Raw genomic sequence first — 15,175 nt, 5'->3', positions numbered from 1 at the left:
GGTTGGTTGGTTGGTTGGATGGTTGGTTGGACTCAAAAAGGTTGGTTGGTTGCTTGGCTGATTGGTAGGTTGGTTGGACTCATACAAGGTTGGTTGGTTGGATGGTTGATTGGTTATTTGTTGGTTGGTTTGTTGGCTGGTTGGACTCAGAGGTTGGCTGGTAGGTTTGTTGGTTGGTTGCTTGGCTGATTGGGAGGTTGGTTGGACTCAGAGGTTGGTCGGTTAGTTAGTTGGTTGCTTGGTTATTCCTTGGTTGGTTTGTTGGCTGATTGGACTCAGGTTGACTGGTTGGTTGGTTGGACTCATAGAGGTAGGTAGGTTGATTGCTTGGTTACTTGGCTGATTGGTAGGTTGGTTGGTTGCTTGGCTGATTGGTAGGTTGGTTGGTTGCTTGACTGATTGGTAAGTTGGTTGGACTCACAGAGGTTGGTCGGTTGGTTAGTTGGTTGTTTGCTTATTCGTTGGTTGGTTTGTTGGCTGGTTGGACTAGGAGGTTGGCTGGTTGGTTGGTTTGTTTGTTAGTTGGTTATTCGTTGCTTGGTTGGTTGGTTGGTTGGTTGGTTGGACTAGGAGGTTGGCTGGTTGGTTAGTTTGTTTGTTGGTTGGTTGAAATAGGAGGTTGGCTGGTTGGACTAGGGGGTTGGCTGGTTGGTTTGTTTGTTGGTTGGTTGGTTGGTTATTCGTTGCTTGGTTGGACTCATAGAGGTTGGTTGGTTGGTTGGTTGGATGACCAGTAGAGGTCAGAATGACGCATTCAGGGTAAGTTAATCAGATCAATAAATAGGTGAATTATTGTTTGGAAATCAGAATATTCTACTTCTCTTCTGAATAAGTTGTGATAATTCCCTCCTTTATTTTATCTGAATCCCTTCTTTCTCTTCCTCCATCCCTCTGTGGATGAATCCTGCGTCTCTCTCTCTGTCCATCTCCTCTAACAACCACTTTCATTCTCCCCTCTCAAGGTTTCAAGCAGCTTTTTCAAAGTGAGCCGGCTCCACTCTCTCCTTTTTCTCTCCTGCTTCTGGATAAATAAGCTGATTTTCTGGCCTTAAAATAGAAATCCGCATGACATATTTTTACATTACTGCTGGTGATGAGCATGATGGGCTGTCGATGGGTCGCCTTAACGAAATGTAGCCTCCCAAATCCCCTCTCTGCTGCACTTAATCTACTGTGAGAAGAGGGAGGGGGGCTATGAACCAAAAGACTGACAGAGGAGGTGACTCCCCTTACGTAACGTCACGGAGGAGGGTGGAGCGCCGTTCAGGACAACACACACATTTTAGCTTTTAATGTCCGTCTACAACCACGTTTGCTGAAAAATATGAACCAAAAACAACAATAGCATCTACAACTTCATCAGAAGCAGCTGAAAGACAAGTGTGGAAATCACCAAAATTAGCAAATACATTGCCTTCAAGTGGGCAATAAATTAATTTTGTTAATTTGTTTTTTGAAGATTGAATTTTTGGAAAATCTGGAGGTTTTTCAACAATGCACTCCTTCGCCTATTACCAATCTTTAAAAGCCTGAAATGCCAATTCTGATTTTGGCCGATACCATTTTCTTGTTTGTCTGAAATGTTGCTAAATGTAGAAAGGAAGTCGCTGAGTTGGTAACAGTGGGTGACTGTAAACATTCAGACATGACCAGGTGGAGATCCCCTGATCACATGTACGACCAATCATCAATCTCCCAAAATTAAGGAAATCAGCACAGATAAGTCGCCTGGCCAATAAATCAGCGCACCCTGGTGATGTCACCACGCCCAGGGCGACCATCTTGTTTTACACCTTCTATTTATTTGGACATTAAATTCAGTTCAATTTTACAATAAATATAAGAGTCAGGAGGGCTGCACAGTGGCGCAGTTGGTAGCACTGTTGCCTTGCAGCAAGAAGGTCCTGGGTTCGATTCCCGGCCGGGGTCTTTCTGCATGGAGTTTGCATGTTCTCCCTGTGCATGCGTGGGTTCTCTCCGGGTACTCCGGCTTCCTCCCACAGTCCAAAAACATGACTGTCAGGTCAATTGGTTTCTCTAAATTCTCCCTAGGTGTGAGTGTGTGTGTGAATGGTTGTTTGTCCTGTATGTCTTTGTGTTGCCCTGCGACAGACTGGCGACCTGTCCAGGGTGTACCCCGCCTCCCGCCCGGAACGTAGCTGGAGATAGGCACCAGCAACCCTCCCGACCCCATTAGGGACAAGGGTGACCAGAAAATGGATGGATGGATGGATATAAGAGTCAGGCTAAGATTTTTTTTATTACGAGAATAAAGTTGTAATATTTAATGATAACTTGAACACAAACAATTTAATGAGTAATGTTGAGCATCTTGTTAAGGTATACTTTACCAGTTGTACAAGTAAGGAAATATTAAATATTTTAAGCCATCATCATCAAATTATTATCACTAGCAGGATTATGAAACTATTGAGTCTATTTTGTCAAAGACCATAAAATAGCCCATTGAACCGCACCGGCCCGTGACATCCTGCCACTCTGCTCTGGAAAGTCCTCAAAGTTACCAAAAACAAAAAAACTAAGGTCTAAACAAAGCAAACAGGTATAACATAAAACTTTAAAGAAAAAATATCTGTGAAGATTTTTATTCAGGAATATTTCCCAAAACATTTGTGCATTTTTTATTTAATAAATCTAAAGATCTCCAGCTACGTTCCGGGCGAGAGGCGGGGTTCATCCTGGACAGTTCGCCAGTCTGTCGCAGGGCAACACAGAGACATACAGGACAAACAGCAATGCATCATGCTGGAGATAGGCACGAATGAACGAATGAATGAATGAATGAATGAACGAATGAACGGATGGATGGATGGATGGATGGATGGATGGATGGATGGATGGATGGATGGATGGATGGATGGATGGATGGATGGATGGAGAAATGGAGAAATCTAAAGATTTGTAATTTGTTCTGTATAAGATCTTCACTAATGGACCTTCTTCTCAAACATGCAAAATAAAATAAATACCAGACAGAGATTCACAAAGGAGAGACAAAAGCAAATGAGGTGGATAAGCAGTGCTTGCTAAGAGACAGAAACTTTTAAACTACATTTGTAGGACTTATAGGATCAGTTCAAATGTATGTAGGATGGATTGTCATATTTCAAGAGTCTTCAGTCAGAAGCCTCCTCAGATTGTTGCAACACTGACTGCCACTGACTGCTAAGTTTTATCAGGTAAATGTCTTGTAAATGCACATAATAATTATCAGCATTTTGTCTTTTTTTCCCAGAATCTATAAATAAAGGATGAGAAGTTTATAACTGTGAAAGCATAAAGAGTTCAGGATGAAGATGTTTCGAGGGGGAGGAGGACGGTCCTAACATGACCATCAGGGGACAGGTGGCGCGTTGAGATGTGGCCAGAGCAGCAGACATGTGAAAATCACATGCAGGGACAAGAGATAAGCTGCTGCTGGCAGACATGCTAATTATAGACAGATTTAAACACCAACAAACAGCTCTCCATTACACTTTAATCAGGCTGGTTTTGTTGTCCTTTCTCCTTTTTTTTACTCTCACATTAACTGTAAGAGTCATCACTCTCATGTACTGATCCCTGCTTTATTTTTACTTTATGAGCTGAAGATTCATTTGGTGATTTATACAAAAAGGTAATCTAGTAAACTGGCATTCTACAAGAATGTCTAAAAGTGCTCCCTCGGTTTTGTCGGTATAAATTTTGCTGGACAATAAATTGCCCCAATTGAGACCATTTTTAAGTAAAGTAATGCAAGAACACATTCTTCAACTTTAAATTCTAATGTACATTTAACACTGGAAGTGCAAGGCATTAAATAAATATCCTAAATAAATAAACCAAACAACAGCAACAACAAATAAAATGAATTATGAAGTTTCTGTAAACAAAACTGTCCATAAAAAATTTGACCAGAACACCAGACTTAAGACTTTTATCATCCAGTTTTTGGTAAAAAGAGAAAAATAATAAATCATGCAGATGGAAATTATTGAGTTGGTTTTAATTTATCGTGTGATTAATTAATTTATTGATTATTGTGACAGACTTAGTGCTTCCCATCTTGCGACTGCTTGTAACAAAGACAGTAATTTGAGAAAAATTCAGGCAGAATTTAAATAGACGTTGCTTTTTCCCCAGAATATCCTACTGTGTCTGAACAGGCGATGCAGGGATTATTTAAGTCTCACTTTTGCTTTCTATAGTTTCACTGAACAGCAATGTAAAATCAAAATCCCAAGGACAGTCTGTAAGTTCACATAAGCTAAACAAGTTTGAATATGTGGTTTTTTTGGTCCAAAGAGCTGCAGTCATTTGGCTCAGACACTGAGAAAAAAACAGCTAAAGCTAATTACAGCGTGTAAAACAGAGAAAACTAATTGAGATTAGATCAACCAGCTATTGATTGACATTAGCAGTTGTTTTCTACTGCTGGAGAACAGAAAAAAAGATTTTCTTACCAGATTAACTTTTGCTCACAAACAACAGGTGCTGTCGCTTTGGCTGCTAACTTCCTGTTCGAGCTGTGTAGTGTTTTCCTTTCCCCGCTTTGGGTTCCTTAAATCCAAAGAACAGATCAGATTATTCTATATTTCAAAGGCCAAACGTTGTTTTCTACAACACACAACAGAATTTTCTGCAGAGACGTAGAAGAAGTGATAACTTCATTATTTTTCTGTCACCTATTAGCATAAACAAATCAATTTCAATTGTAAAACTTTTTATTAAAATTAAGAATATTTTGGAGCAGAATTGCTTAACATGGACGCCTTTGGGTGGAGCTGAGTAATAAGGATAACATTTGTTTTCGAATTGAACCATTTAGATAATTATCGCAAAATGGGTTCAAAGTAAAAGTTTAGTGTCAAAGAAATCATCGGTTTCAATACAGAATTGAAGAACCAATGAAATAAGCAGTAACACATAAATGTATTTTCAGATATATTCCTAATCTACACTAAATCCTAAAAAACAATTACAGGACTTTATGGATTAATAATGACACTTTCTCATATGTTGTGTCATGCAGTCAAAGCCATACAGTTACCTAAAAAAGGAGTAAATAGTTCTTATCGTCACTTTTATCGTTATCACAATAGTACCACAAAATATTGTGATAAAATTTTAAGTCTATGTCGTCCACCCCTAACTTAAGTGAAGATATAAAAATCAGATCTTGTTTAAATTGCATAACTCTTTGTTAGAGCACATCATGACGTTTTAATGATCAGAGAAATAAGTCCGCTCCGCTGGAAAGATTTCCCCTCCCTGTTTTCGCTCTGCTTTGGTCTCCATCGGCTACCTGAGGCTCTTTAGCGGCTGATATTTTGATAACAGCACTCCGTCTCCCTTTACAGACTCTTATACAGTCGACTGTCTGCTCAGGAAAGTGGGGATGTTAAAAATGCATAAGATCATGCGATACATAAGAGGAACAAAGAAGAGTCTGGGAGGAGCTCCTGACTTCAAATTAAATACTTAGAGCTTCTTTTGTGTCCAAATGTCATCATTTTTAAAACTGATAATGAGTTTATGTTTGGTCAGTAAGAAGCTAATAAAGAGGAGGCAGCCCAAAGAGGAGAAATAAAGCTTTCTGCTTCTCTGGGAGCCACTTGGGCTTCCTGCTGGGAGTCCATATGGCTGCAGATTCAGGAAGACCTGAAACCCAATCGGGTTGACCGCTTGTTGCTTTGCTGTCTGGTGTTTTGTGTTGGAGGAACCCGTCTGGCTCGGTTCATCCTCTCTTCGCCTGAATGCGTCGACGTAAGAGTTGGAACACTCCAGTGGAAAATGAAACTCAAGGAGGCAGGTGAGAAATTTCTGGATGAAGCGGCATGGGTTTCTGCAGCTTGGAGGTCAGGAATTTCACACCAAATTTTTAAAAATCTGAAACTAGACAACTTTCATTTTGACTTTAAATATACCTAAAATTTCCCAAATGTTAACTCATACTGATAAAAAAATACTCAACTTGGGATAACAAAAATTAAAAAAGATAATTGTATAAAACTTTAAGAATAAAGCAAATTAAACACATTAGTCCTGCTTTTATTATTATGACCAACAGGGGGCAGTTTATACAAACTGTACACAAGAAAATGCACTTTTGTTTATATTGTGCCATGGAAGAATAAGAAAAATAGCCAACTTATTTCAGTTTATTACATTTAATAAAGTTCAGTATAATTTCAGTTCAGTAAAATCAGGTGTAGCAAAACAAAAAGTGTAGAAGTCACTTAATTAAATCAAGTTTATCTTCTAAATCCCAGTTTTCATTTCATTTAAGTACCATTGGAATGATTTTTTGTGTCCTGAACTATAATTCAGGAATGATACAAGCCCCAGGCAGAGGAGAGAGGCTGTTTATTTTTAATTAGGCCAAAAACATTACAGACAACTTAAAATCTTCCTACAGTGGATAAGAAAAAGTATTTATTGCATTTAATTGGATTTAGTTACATAAAACATGTGTTTTCAAATAAACCTGTTGTTACAGCGGAGAATAGGACAAATAGATACATTTTTGAATTATTTTTATTTATGAAACAGAAGATAAAAGCTTCTAGGACGGTGGAAACACTGTGGGATGGAAACTAATGGTTGTTCAAAATTATATGTCAAAGTTACATTTGTAAGAATGGTTTCATATTGTGAAAAAGGGGGTAGGAGTTTGTGGGAATATGCAGCAAAGATATTTTTGAACTCAATTTTATAGTCTGTTTTAATCAGTAGCAGCATTAATAAAATAATCAATATGCTGAGAATGAATAGTGTACACTAATGGTGAGTGGAATGCTCAATTTAATCCTGTCTAATTAAATTAGCGTCTGATTAATAGCAAAAACAACAGTAATATTTTTGTGTACAGTTAAATTCTGGCTTATTGTTTTTTATACATTTTCACCCCATCACTACATTTCTTTACAATAAAGCTTCTGTTTATGAATTAAACCACCAAAACGTGTTTATACAAAAACAAAAAAAGTATCTAGAATTGTTTTGTGGTGTGAAATTTGTATTTTAAATTAATAATAAATAAAGTTCCAACATAAATGTAGTAATTTTTGTTGAATCTGACTTTGTTTATTTAACACATAATCTCCGTTAGCATTAGCATGGCGTAGCACACAGAATATCTCGCTATTCTCTTCATAAACCGTTTCATTTGGCGCATTGTTCAACCAATGACTGAATAACAATTTTATCTTTCAAAATATATCAATGTTTAAGTTTTTGAAGAGTTTGTACTGACCAGAACAGGTGAAAACACGTAGCGCTTCCGTTAGCATTTCAGAATGAAGCGAACTGTACTCCACCCGCGCCCTCTAGTGACTGCATGTGGAATTACGCCAAAGGAAAGCACAAGTAAAACCGCTAAAGTGACCAAAATGAAGTATAAATATACATTTTAAATATAGAAAATATATATTTCTGTGCCTGTTCCACAGTTTTACATGCTTTTTTTTTTCTTATACATTGATCACTTTATTTCCCAGTCACCACTCTGATCAAAATACATTGGAGGGCAAATAGATCAGCATTTCTTGCCTCAAGAAGAAATATTTTAACAACAGAAAGCTAAATATGCAATCATATATTTATTTATTTAGTTTAGTCATCCCCCATATGTACATGATTTTTTTTCTTCCTTTGGTTCCTTTAGTTTTGGCATTTATTTCCACACTAATTAGAGTTTAGACATCTTTACCTGCCTGCCAGCCTCACTTGGCTGCATGTCAATCCTCCTTCCATCCCAAAAATTGCAATATCTGATGATCAAAACCTGCAAACAGTGCAAAAAAATAAAGGATGTTTTTACAATTATGAAATAGATACACAGAATAAATTAATACAGCGAAAAAACTATTTCCCGTTTTAGCTAAAAATAAAACAAACTGGACCAAAACCTATTTCTGTCAAATCTGAGGCCGTAAAGACCCCCTGATAACGTGATGAGAGGCAGGAGCGTCACCCTGGATGATGCTCACAGTGATTCAACACTCTGCTAATACAAGTTATTTCTATCAAACTGGCATGAAGAAAAGGTGAAGTCACTGAGAGGAATTCAGGAGCAGACTGGTGCTGTTGATGCCTCAAGCTGCAGAGGTGACTCTCTGGTAAAGACCACGTTATGAAGTCGTGTATTTAAAGTGTGCTCAGATGGATGAACGTGCATCTCGTCCTCTGGGCCTGTGCATCATTTACATAAGCCTGCCCTTTGTTTTTTGTTTTTTCTTTCCCCCTGTGTTTGTTTTTTTTGGTGCTTTCGTCACACTGAGGCTCACTGCCCCGCGGCGAGGCCGACCACAGGACGGGACGGCGTGTCTTTAATCCACACTGACAGTGGATACTGGCTCTCTGCTTGTGTGAGTGCACATACTGTAAGGACTCGGCTGCCTTTTAAGACCAGAGACCCAACCCTAAAAATGGGAGCTGTGAATAATACGTCAAAACAATCGTCTTCAGGACAAAGGCACATTTTGTAGACGCGTCTTTGGAGTACGACAGAGCTGATTGGGCTTATGTCAGATCAGAGTCGGTCAAAGAGAACGTAGATGCTCAGAGGTCATTATGAAGAGAAACAAAACTACAGTTGGAAAAATGAAACACTTTCCCATGGATCATTTCGTAAAATTTGGTTTAGCATTAGTTTGAGGTCTGACCTTTAACCCCGAAGAATTAAAAATACCCCTGACAGTTGAAATAATCAATGCAATTAAACAGAAACATGGATTAGTTTCTCAAGATCTTTTTGGGATTTTTTTATTCTTTTAATCCTAGAAATGTTCTTCAGGTGACAGAAGGCCGACTTTGAAACCGTCTTTATGTGTCTCTGACATTCAGATGTGAGTCCATCACTACATCCTGGTTTCAGCCTGTAATAACTGAACTCTAGGTCATTTCTCTTTGGGTTCAAAATAATTATTACTTTAGTTTTGTCTGTGTTCAGGTGAAAAAAGTAATGGCACTTCCTCGCATTGGTTCATGGTCTTCTGGTGACACTGTAATGCAGACAGTGTTTAGCTAAACTTAAAATTTAATTTGCAAGTTAAATATAAAAATATTTTAATATTTTGCTTGCAAATTAAATATGTAGTTTGGAGCTATGACATTTATAAACGTATAAACAACATGGTGAATAAATGACTTTGAAAAATGAACACATTTGTTTCTTCTAAAGACTAAATAAAACAAATTTTGCTGTAAATATTTTACTGTGTAACTTTACAAACTGCAGTCCATAGATTCTGCCATAATTCATGTTAATGTACACACCTACATAAAGTCAGGTGGATTTATTGTAGTTATTCTGCTGAAGGATTCCAAACTGTATGTAAAAGTATATTATTACTAAATGATAATAATATTATTATTATGATATTTATATGATCATAATAATGATATTATTATGATCATAATGTTGTGTGACATATTACAGTCACAACAAGACTGTAATATGTTGTGTATTTCTGCTTTCTGCTAGATGGCACAGAATTATATATTTCAGTCAGAAATTGAAGTAACAAAAACCTATTTATAATGTGACAAGTTCTCTGTATTATGCAAAATATCAGTTGGTTTATTGCAGTGGCATTAATAGTGAAATAATGAAGCAATTTATTATTTGCATTGAATGTTTCATGCAATACTAAAACCTTTCATATATATATGCTAATACATATACATACATATACAGTGCAACAGACTGGTGATCGGTCCAGGGTGGATATATATATATATATCTGTTGCGTCATTTTATCCATTTAATTGATTAGTTTTATAATTAAGTCGATTTTTTCTTTTTTTACTTTGTATTGCCATCAGTGTTGGCAATACAAAGTGATGTGTGTATATATATACACACAGTACAGACCAAAAGTTTGGACACACCTTCTAATTCAATGGGTTTTCTTTATTTTCATGACTATTTATAAGGCAAGAAATCCCACTTATTAACCTGACAGGGCAGGTTGACCTATGAAGTGAAAACCATTTCAGGTGACGACCTCTTGAAGCTCATCAAGAAAATGCAGAGTGTGCAAAGCAGTAATCACAGCAAAAGGTTGCTACTTTGAAGAAACTAGAATATAAGGGGTATTTTCAGTTGTTTTACACTTTTTTGTTTAGTGCATATTTCCACATGTGTTATTCATAGTTTTGATGCCTTCAGTGTGAATCTACAATGTCAATAGTCATGAAAATAAAGGAAACTCATTGAATTAAAAGGTGTGTCCAAACTTTTGGTCTGTACTGTATATATATATGTGTGTGTGTGTGTGTGTGTGTGTGTGGGTGGGTGTGTGTGTTTGTAGGAATGGTTGTGTGTGTGTGTGTGGGGGGGGGTCTGTGTGTGTGTGTGTGTGTGTGGAGAGAGCTAGCTAAATGAAATATGGTGGCTAGATCTAGCTACATACACACATTGCTAGATAGAATCTGAAAAATACTGATGAATCCTGGTCTAAAAGGTTTTTTTAGGGACAAACCATCACACATGGTGAAAACCCAAATAAAACAAGTATTAGTTTGACAGTTAAGATTGGTACATTGGTACCTCATAGGGGAAAAGCTTTAAATGTGACCTGCTATGCTAATTTGAACAGGTTAGGATAGGTTTACGGTTTATACAAAACATGTTTGTTACTTTTTACATAATGACATTTCAGTCTGGTCAGTACTGATGTGCAATTGTACAACTGTACATCTTTGAAAAGCAGAAGTGGAGCCTCCTGCACTACCAACAAGAAAGCAGCAACCAGTTTCTGGATGGTAAGTCGACAACAAAACACTTGTCATTTCCAGCAGCCATTGTACAGCGCATGCAAGCGTGCTGGAGCTCACCTTGGGTTGCCAGGTATTGGTTAGTAAGTAATGCCACAGTGCCTGTCGACTGTGACTCACCAATCGGGAGGTTTTTGGGTTTACATTAAAAACATTAACCTATTGTCAAAAAAACAGATAGGTGTGCTTTTAATTCTTCTGATGTTTTAAAAGCAAATGGAAGAACAAAAATGTGCTAAACATCAATTTTGCACAATGAGCTCCCTTTAAATGGAACTTAATGACCAATTCCATGTGATCAGTTTTGTCAAATCAAATGAATCTGGTCTGAAGTGTGTTATGTATAATTTAGATCTGAATTATCTTCTCATTGTTCATCTTATGTTTAATTCAAATAGATCTCATTCATCTCATCTGTCTGAGGCTCAGAGATCAGTTCTTCTTTTTGTGGCCTTTATGGTTGCATCCACAGGTGCAGCTTTTCCCTGAGTGAGGATCTTCACAGATGCTCTCAGTGACGACGTCCTACTCCTGTCCTCTGGCTGCTTTTTCAAGGGCTTTTTCTCAGCTTTCTTTAAGAACAAATTGCACATCTGTTCCCAAACGCCCTTCATCGTCGTCTCTTTTTCCTGATTCGTTCTCATCTCTCCTGTTTTTCTTTCAAACGAACCTTCTGCTTCACACCTCGGCTTTCCAGCGGAATAAGAGAAGCCTTCTTTGTTGCTTTTCTTTTTCATCTGGACTGAACTTTCTTCTACAGGCGTTGGGATTTTTCTCTCCCGTTCAGTTTCTTTCCTCTTCTCCAGATCAACCATCAAGTTCTGCAATGCTTCCATGATTCCCTGGAGGACAGTAGAGCTTTCTTTCCACTCCTCTTGATATTTTCTTTCAAAATCTACAAACCTGTGCTCTTGCTCTGGCGTTCTAATCTGCGCCTCCGATTCTTTTTTGTCTTTCTCCAGTTGTTCCATTTCCCACTGATCCTGTTGCTTAAAAATAGCCTCTAGATTTTGGGTTTTATTCCATTCACCCCTTTTTTCTTTCTGCAGAAGTTTTTGCTCCATCTTTAGGACATTTTTGGACTTTGTGAGTTTCTTCTTCTTCTTCCTCGCGTGCTTCTCCTTCTCCCGCAGATTTCTCCACTCATCGACTGACAATCTACACTCCAGTTGGAAACTTTCTTTTTCTCTCGCCAGCTTCTCTTTTTCTTCCTTGATCTTTTTCTGCATTTGTTGTATTATCTCTTGCCGCTCGTCCAGTTTCATCGTAATTTTATGCAGGTTTTGGGATACGTTATAGAAAGTTGCTATCTCTTCATGTATTTCTTGTTTCTCTATCTCCACTTCCACCTTTGACTTTGTTAGTTTGATTTCTTCGGCCAACAGTTTTATGTCCCACTTCTTCAAGCACTCCCACTCCTTTGCAAGTGCTTTCACTTGCAAAAGAATAATTTCTGTGTCGTTATCTAAATTTGGTATCAGTTCCTTTATGTCGCGCTCCATTTTGTAGATATTTTGCTCTTTCTCGTTTTGCTTTTCCTTTATCTTCTTAAGGAAGTCATACTTCTTCTTTAGTCTTTTCCTCTCATTTTCCAGTTCTTCCATCGCTGCAATAAATTCAAATTGTTCTTGAACTTCCTGGCATTCTTTTGTCTTGGCTTTTTCCATTTCCTCTTTCTCTTGATTCAGATTTTTCCTCGTTTCCAAGGCTTTCTCATCTGAATGTTCCTCTTGAAGAGCCGCCATTTTTTCCTGAATCTCTGGATTTAGCTCTGTGTCAAACATTTCTTCCTTCTTTTCAAAATCTCTTTCCAGATCTGTCATATCTCTGGACGCGTCTAAAATATTTGTATCAACTTGATCTCTTGATACTGAATGGGCTTTCCCCTGAATCTTCCAGTCAGACGAAGTCTTTTAAGACCGTACTCTGTTCACTCTAGTGATGATTGTTCATCAAAGTTTACATGGAAACTCTGATCACAGGTAACTGATGGCTTTGTGACATCACTGGAGACACTTATGACATCATAACGGAGGATTCAGCAGCTGCAAACAGTCTCCACCTATCAGGAACTTTCAGACTCAGTTTATATTTACGTAAAACCAAAATCACTTGTAAAACTTCTAAAAGATATGATGGTATTTTCTTCTACGGTATTTTATTTTACATTATGTATACAGTGGGCCCACTATCCAAATTATTTGAAGAAAATTTACTTAGTCACAGATTTTTTTCATTTAATCTATTTAAAATATTTGAAAGTAAAAGCTGGAAATGCACCTCACACCCTACTGACTGGCGTTTGCAAAACAGCCAATACAGAAGCACCATTTATTTTCCTTGACGCTGATTGGCTGAACCTCCAAAAGCAGAGACAAGACTGCGGATGTTAGTTTCTGCAGTAGAGCTAAGATGGTTTCCATTGTGTGTATTAATGCATATTAAGGCATTTTTGGTGTTTATGCTATTAAAATAGACGGTTTTTACCAGGAGCACACAGTACATCACATTTTTAAAAGCGTTTCTATCATAAAAAAATATCAATATTTTTTTGTTCTTCATTTCAGAAAGTGAAAATGATTATCAAATAGATGAACTACATATAAGGTCAACTATTAAACCCCTTTATTTATTTCAATTTGGATTATTATAGCTTACAGATAATGAAAACTGAGATTTCACATTCTATACAGTTAATTTATCCCAATCATAAAGTAATAACAGATTTAATTTATAAAGCTCTTTAGCTCTCAAAGGGCAAAATGCAGAGGTTTAAGAAAGTCGTTCAAATCATCTCTTTCATCAATCATAAGGATCATATCCCCAACTCCAACATCTCTCCGCCCGACTACAGGCTGAACACCTATATTTTCATTAAACTGATGAATTTTCATTCAGTAAGTAAGAAAGAAGTAACATAACTAAAAATAATTGTGTTATATATTTTAATAAGTTTATGCTTAGATAACCTGAATAAAATATTTTTTCTCTGTTTATGTCATTACAGCTACCTGTGTTTGTTTCAGCTCTTCTGCATTCGGCAGCAGATTGCTGCCTTCATCCCCTAGAAGGACTCCGGCTCCACCTGGTGGCACATGAGCGACACTGCAGGTCAGTTTTTCGATGTAAGAAAAAAAAATAAAAGCAACAAAAGGCAACACAAATCCCCGCTTCCAGAACACAATCCATCACATCGCAGTGGGAGGGAGGCTGCGCTCGCGTGGAGACTCGCCTTGGCAACTGGTGAGTACTACCCTGGAGTCGCCATGGCAACCTGTGAAGAGAGGAGGAGATGTCAAAAACTGAGGGTGGAAAATGGAGGGAGAGGAGACACAAAGTAACAAATAGCTGATATGACATGATGCAAGAAAGAAAATCCCCCCTCAGGTTGTGGTTCCTGCTAAGCATAAATAAATCTTCAAACCCGGCAAAAGCCTCCAGGAAGGATTCAGTTTTTCCCTAAATTACAGTTTTCCCTCATGTACTGTTGTTTTATTGCTCTGTCGGAGTCGGGTCCCTGATGTGCGACCTGTTTTAATCGGAGATAAAGTAGGACAGCCTCTTCCTGCCAGGCACTTCTCAAACAAATGCAGCTCCCTCCCACAACGCAGCGAAAACACGACCGAATGGAGGAGCAGCAGAGGCGCTGCTGCAGAAACCAACAGCAGACCAAGCTGCAGCTCTTCCAACACAGAGCCAGACGCTGCACTGACGGCCTGGTTAGCTTCATAACTGAAGAAGTTACACTTTAAATGCATTGGGAAATAAAACGTTTAGTTGTTCCCTCTCAAACAGTAAGCAGATTATAACTCCTCAGCTGTATGTTTCTGGCTGGATGAGGTCAAGTGTCTTGGTGTCCTTGAGTGACGGATAGACAGATCAGAGCTTAATGTGCAGTAATGAGGGTGTTGCTTCAGCCTGACTGAAAGATGAATCCCTGGTTGTTTTTACGTGGTAGTTCATAACCCACTACATTATTCCCAGAAGTCCGAACAAGGGATGGGCGATATGGCATAAAATTAATATCACGATATATGAGGATTGTGATATATATCACAATATGATTTGTATAAAATTTACAATAGAATCGAAATAAATCACATACTAATTGAGTGAAATGCATCTTTATGTATTAAAACTCATTTAACACTAGTTTTTTTAAGGTGGTGAAACAAAATGCTTGTATTTCCTAACTTCCACACACTTTGCAGATTACATTTCTCTGCTCCTGGTCTGAGTGTTTAACCCTTTTGCAGTCCTAAGAGACCGTGACATCTGCCGCGCTTGTCCTGAGCGTCGCGCGAAGACCGCAGAAGTTAAACCCAAAACAGGTCGAGATAATTGATGTCTTTTGAACCGGCCTTTTTGCTCTCTGCCACGCTGGTTCCCGCTT

General features: G+C 38.0%; 1 long non-coding RNA gene across 2 annotated transcripts in view; it reads right to left on the bottom strand.

Moving 5' to 3' along the window:
- The window catches only part of LOC114161168 (uncharacterized), a 36,145-nt gene extending 28,440 nt beyond the window's left edge, over nucleotides 1–7,705 (bottom strand). For both annotated transcript variants that reach the window (XR_003598951.1, XR_003598952.1), the window contains exons 1-2: nucleotides 7,256–7,705; nucleotides 4,464–4,560 (exon numbers count right to left, since the gene is read on the bottom strand). This is a non-coding gene — a long non-coding RNA (uncharacterized LOC114161168). The remainder of the gene's footprint in view (nucleotides 1–4,463; nucleotides 4,561–7,255) is intronic.
- Between the last annotated feature and the right edge of the window lie 7,470 nt (nucleotides 7,706–15,175).

The sequence above is a fragment of the Xiphophorus couchianus genome, chromosome 17 (genome assembly GCF_001444195.1).
Source record: "Xiphophorus couchianus chromosome 17, X_couchianus-1.0, whole genome shotgun sequence".
NCBI lineage: Eukaryota > Metazoa > Chordata > Actinopteri > Cyprinodontiformes > Poeciliidae > Xiphophorus > Xiphophorus couchianus.
The sequence above is the reverse complement of the archived record's forward strand: the minus strand, read 5'-3'. Positions and strand labels throughout refer to the sequence as shown.